Consider the following 5,297-nt stretch of genomic DNA (forward strand, 5'->3'; position numbering starts at 1 on the left):
CTACATAATTATGTGCAGACCTGCTAGTGCCTGAACCCCCTTCGTGTGTATATGCAAGCAGAAGATCAAATACGCACGTTAAAGATCAGCGTTCGGTAGGTTATGGAAAAAAAAGAACATACCCAGAATGCACACCCCCGAAAACTGAGTATGGCTGCCTACATGGCGGGGTTAAAAAAAAAACACACACAAAAAAACGGTCATACACGTAAAAGCCCACTCGTGTACATACGAGTGAACGTGGCAGCTGCAGCCCACGAACGCAGAAGAAGAAGAAAGATCGCTGATGACATCAGGAGGCCCCGAGTTTCTTTTTCATCTCAAATTCCCCTTGCACTGTTACCTCAGGAGCCACGACCCATAATGAAGATGGCTGACTCTCCGCTGCAAACAACCTCTGTGTGTGTGTGTGTGTGTGTGTGTGTGTGTGTGTGTGTGTGTGTGTGTACCTCTCTCCCTCTATCTATCTATCTATTTATCTATCTATCTTGTATTTGTATTATTCTTTCTTTTTGATCACAACAGATTTCTCTGTGTGAAATTTGGGCTGCTCTCTCTCTCTCTCTCTCTCTCTCTCTCTCTCTCTCTCTCTCTCTCTCTCTCATTTCTTTTCTATATCTCCCAGTCTCAGTCTGATAGCACCCACTGGACAATATGACATGCGTTATCTACCGCGTTTCTTATCTATTTCAATCAAACTTTGACAAATTGTAACCTCGGAGTGGTATCTCATTTCCAGTTACTATTTTCTTGGAATTTTATTTCGCCCTTGATATACATTTTGTAACAGGATTCTGTTCACTTACCCCCCCATCATATTGCCAGACTGAGGACAACACTCTCTCGTTGCCGTGGGTTCTTTTTCAGTGCGCAAAGTGCTCGCTGCACACGGTTTTATCATCTCAATCCCAATGACAAGACGCTCAGTTGGAACTGTCCAGTCAAACTTGGGGAGAGAAAGTGGCGAGAGCGGGATTCGAACCCACACCTTCCACGAATTCTATCTATATCGGCAGACGAGCGTCTTAACCATTCTGCCACCTTCCTCCAGATTATTGAAACGTTTGTTGATAAAAAAAAATAATAATAATAATAATAATAATAAAAGATGGCAAAAAACATTTCCTCATAAATCCAGCACAAATAATGAGCAGTGATAAAAGCAGCAACGAAACTACAAAAACGGTAAATTGGTCATGTCGATGATTTTTTTTTCTTTTTTCTAAGTCTGAAAGTTATGACTAGACTGTCTAGACCGTTCAGACAAGAATGTAGATTACAAACTGGAAAAGATTTATAAGAGAGAGCGAGAGAGAGAGAGAGCGAGAAAGCGAGCGAGAGAGACAGAGAGCGAGAGAGAGACAGCGTGTGTGTGTGTGAGAGAGAGAGAGAGAGAGAGAGAGAGAGAGATGCAGATGATAAAAAGGGGACGTGTGTGTGTGTGTGTGTGTGTGTGCGTGTGCGTGTGTGTGTGTGTGTGTGTGTGTTCATCGTTCACTTACCCCTTCGTGAGAGGCCATGGTCCGGTGAACAAATCATTCGCATTCTCTACCATGGGGATCTCCTTCACTTTTTAACGGATCTGTGACATAACGGACCTGTTACATAACGGATCTGTGACATAACGGACATGTGACATAACGGATCTGTGACATAACGGACCTGTTACATAACGGATCTATGACATAACAGACCTGTGACATAACAGACATGTGACATGACGGATCTATGACATAACAGACCTGTGACATGACGGATCTATGACCTTACATACATATGGCATAACAGATCTGTGACGTAACAGACGTGTGACAGACGTGTGACGTGACAGACGAGTGACATAACGAAACTGTGACAAAACATATCAATGACATAACAGACCTGTGACATAACGGACCTGTGACATGACAGACGAGTGACATAACGGACCTGTGACACAAACAGGCCTATGGCATAATGGCATCTCTCACTTTCCAGAGGATCCATGCGGGGAAACAGCTCTGTACGTTGTACAGGGGTATCACACGGCAGACTCACAGCCGAACAAGCGCATCGCATGACAGAATAAATGACCAAACACGAGAACTATGGAATGACATGATAAAAAGACATCCTGTGACAACCCTTGTTCCGCGATATTTCTGCTGATTGCAGGGTTCTTCTGAAGCGAGCAGACAGACACACAGACAGACAGACACACAGACAGAGAATGAGTGGCCAGAGAACCGCGAATAGTTTGCAGCGTCCAGTTTATTTATAGGTCTCTCGTAAAAGCAGCGTCTGGCTTGCCCATAAAATTATACTATTCCGATCGGATCTTCTGCTTCTGTCAGCTTGATGGCTGGTGAGAGGTGGGAAGGGGGAAGGGGTGGGGGAGGTGTGTGTGTGGGGGGGGGGAGGCTGGGGGGGAGTGCACATGCATCAGTGTGTGTGTACGTGCATGCATGCATGCTTGTTTTGCTTGCTTCCGTGTCGGTTATGCATACGTGTGAAACGGAGACACAGAGAGAGAGAGAGACGGTGAGAGAAATGGGGGAGTGGGGGGGGGGGGCAGAGAGAGAGGGGGGAGAAGAGAGAGAGGAGAGAGAGGAAGAGAGAGAGGGCGAAGAGAGAGAGGGAGTGAGATAGAGACAGAGAGACAGAGAGGAAGAGAGAGGGGGGTAGGGAGAGAGAGGAAGAGAGAGAGTGGGAGAAAGAGAGAGAGGGAGTGAGATAGACAGAGACACAGAGAGGAAGAGAGAGAGGGGAAGGGAGAGAGAGGAAGATAGGGGGAAGGAGAGAGAGGAAGAGAGAGAGGGAGGGGGAGGAAGAGAGAGAGTGAGTGAGATAGAGAGAGACACAGAGAGAGGAAGAGAAAGAGGGGGAAGGATGAGAGAGAGGGTGTGTGTGCGTGCGTGCATATGTGTGTGAGTGAGTGCGCGTGTGTGTGCGTGCGTGCGCGCGCACGCGTAAACGCGCCTGCATGCATGTGTCCGTGTGTCTCCGAGTGCCGTGTGCCAGTGTTTCACGTACATCTGTCCAGACATTAGTAGACTGGCTTCTCAAATACAAACTTATTATTACTTCCTCACCCACAATGACCCCCCGTCACCCCCCCCCCCCTCTCTCTCTCTCTCTCTCTCTCTCCCACACACACACTCCCTCCACTCCCCTCCTCCACACCCTCCCCCACCCACACACACACACATCTTTACAATCCGTGGACCAGGGGGAGCTGTGAAAGGAACCTAAACAGCTGGCTGCCATCTTTTCAAACGCACCGCCACTGTCAGACTGACGGGCGGACGAAAAGTAAAGTTGGGTTATAGGGTACACCTGCACGCCGTCAGTGCCCCTCTTGATTGTGGTGCAGGTGTACCGATAATGGGGTACTGAACGGTGCTCATAATTCTTTTTTTTTTTTTTTTTTTTTTTTTTTAAGCGTTTCAAGCGAAACCTGTGCCGGAGCCTTCTTTTACACACCGTCTTTTTTTGTCTTTTTTCTTTTCTTTTTTTTTTCCTTTATTTTTCCCCAGGGAAGGCTAAATTTGTGATAGGGTAACAGAACCAGACTGGGAAGATTACGCTTGCGTAAGTTAGTGCAATTGACTTCTGATAGATTGACGACTGAGCTGGGGGTTCTTCTTCGTTCGTGGGCTGCAACTCCCACGTTCACTTGTATGTGCACGAGTGGGCTTTTACGCTTATGACCGTTTTTCATCCCGCCATGTAGACAGCCATAGTCTGTTTTCGGGGATAATGGAGCTGGGGATCAATAGTGATTTAGTGGGGAAGGGGGTGGGGGGGTAGGGGTGCGATGTGGGACGCGACACCGGTAGCGGTGTAGGCCAACGAACACCCCTCCCCACCAAACACACACACACACACACACACACACACTCACCTAGGACACAAAAATGGTACAACGCAGAAAGTGTCAAAGTGTCTTTCCATTTCCGGCTGCCGTGCGTTTCCATATAAGCCAGAAACGTTCAGATCATTGAAGATTTCAAATCAGTTAAAGACAGGCGCGAACCTTAAAGCTGAGAAGAAAAAAAAAAACGAAAAAAGAAAACTGAAAATAACTCTCACGTTCTTTCTTTCACGATGAAATACATACAGGAAGCTTACAAAACTTGGCCGAGTAAACTGTGGTGCAGCATCAAGTAAAGAAACGAAACGAAACGGTTTCTTATTTGTTTGTTTGTTTTTGCGACGGTAGTAATGAAGTAAGCATAAGTGCTTTAAAACTATTTCTTATCTATTTATCTATTCATTATATATATAATATATATATATATATATATATGTCCATAAATCATCAAGTACAGAAACGAAACGAAACGGTTTCTTCTTTTGTTTCTTCTTGTTTGTTTGTTTGTTTGCTTGCTTTTGCGACGGTAGCTTTTGCGCGTTGGGTTACGCTGCTGGTCAGGCATCTGCTTGGCAGATGCGGTGTAGCGTATATGGATTTGTCCGAACGCAGTGACGCCTCCTTGAGCTACTGATACTGATACTGCGACGGTAGTAATGAAGTAAGCATCATGCATGAAGTGCCTTTTAACTATTTCTTATCTATTTATTTATTTATTCATTATATATATATATATATATATATATATATATATATATGTCCATCAATCTATCGATCTATCTATGTCCGTCTCTTTAGCTATATATGTCTGTCTATCTATCTGTCCATCTATCTATTGATCTATCAATGTCTGTCTGTCTCTTTAGCTATCCGTATCTGTCTATCTATCTGTCTGTCTATCTATCTATGTGTCTATCCCTTCCCCCGTGGCGATGCCTGCAGGGTTCTTTCAGTATAAATAGCACCCCTGCCTTCTGGAAATTCTGTGCTAGAAATTTGCCAACGGCCATACCACGTTGAAAACACCGGTTCTCGTCCGATCACCGAAGTTAAGCAACGTCGGGCCCGGTTAGTACTTGGATGGGTGACCGCCTGGGAACACCGGGTGCTTTCGGCATTACTTTTGCGCGTTGGGTTACGCTGCTGGTCAGGCATCTGCTTGGCAGATGCGGTGTAGCGTATATGGATTTGTCCGAACGCAGTGACGCCTCCTTGAGCTACTGATACTGATACTGATACTGCGACGGTAGTAATGAAGTAAGCATCATGTATGAAGTGCCTTTTAACTATTTCTTATCTATTTATTTATTTATTCATTATATATATATATATATATATATATATATATATATATATATATATATATACATACCTCAAGCAAGCCTTGACACTTTTTTTTCTCTCTCTTTTCCGCAGTCTGTGATGTGCTATCTGCTGTGCTGTT

General features: G+C 45.0%; 1 non-coding gene across 1 annotated transcript; it reads left to right on the forward strand.

Moving 5' to 3' along the window:
- The first annotated feature begins 4,851 nt into the window (after window positions 1–4,851).
- On the forward strand, window positions 4,852–4,970 carry LOC143288656 (5S ribosomal RNA). Its single transcript, XR_013056134.1, has one exon. It is a non-coding gene; the product is annotated as a 5S ribosomal RNA (ribosomal RNA).
- The last annotated feature ends 327 nt before the right edge of the window (window positions 4,971–5,297 follow it).

This window comes from Babylonia areolata, chromosome 12 (genome assembly GCF_041734735.1).
Source record: "Babylonia areolata isolate BAREFJ2019XMU chromosome 12, ASM4173473v1, whole genome shotgun sequence".
In the NCBI taxonomy this organism is placed as follows: domain Eukaryota; kingdom Metazoa; phylum Mollusca; class Gastropoda; order Neogastropoda; family Buccinidae; genus Babylonia; species Babylonia areolata.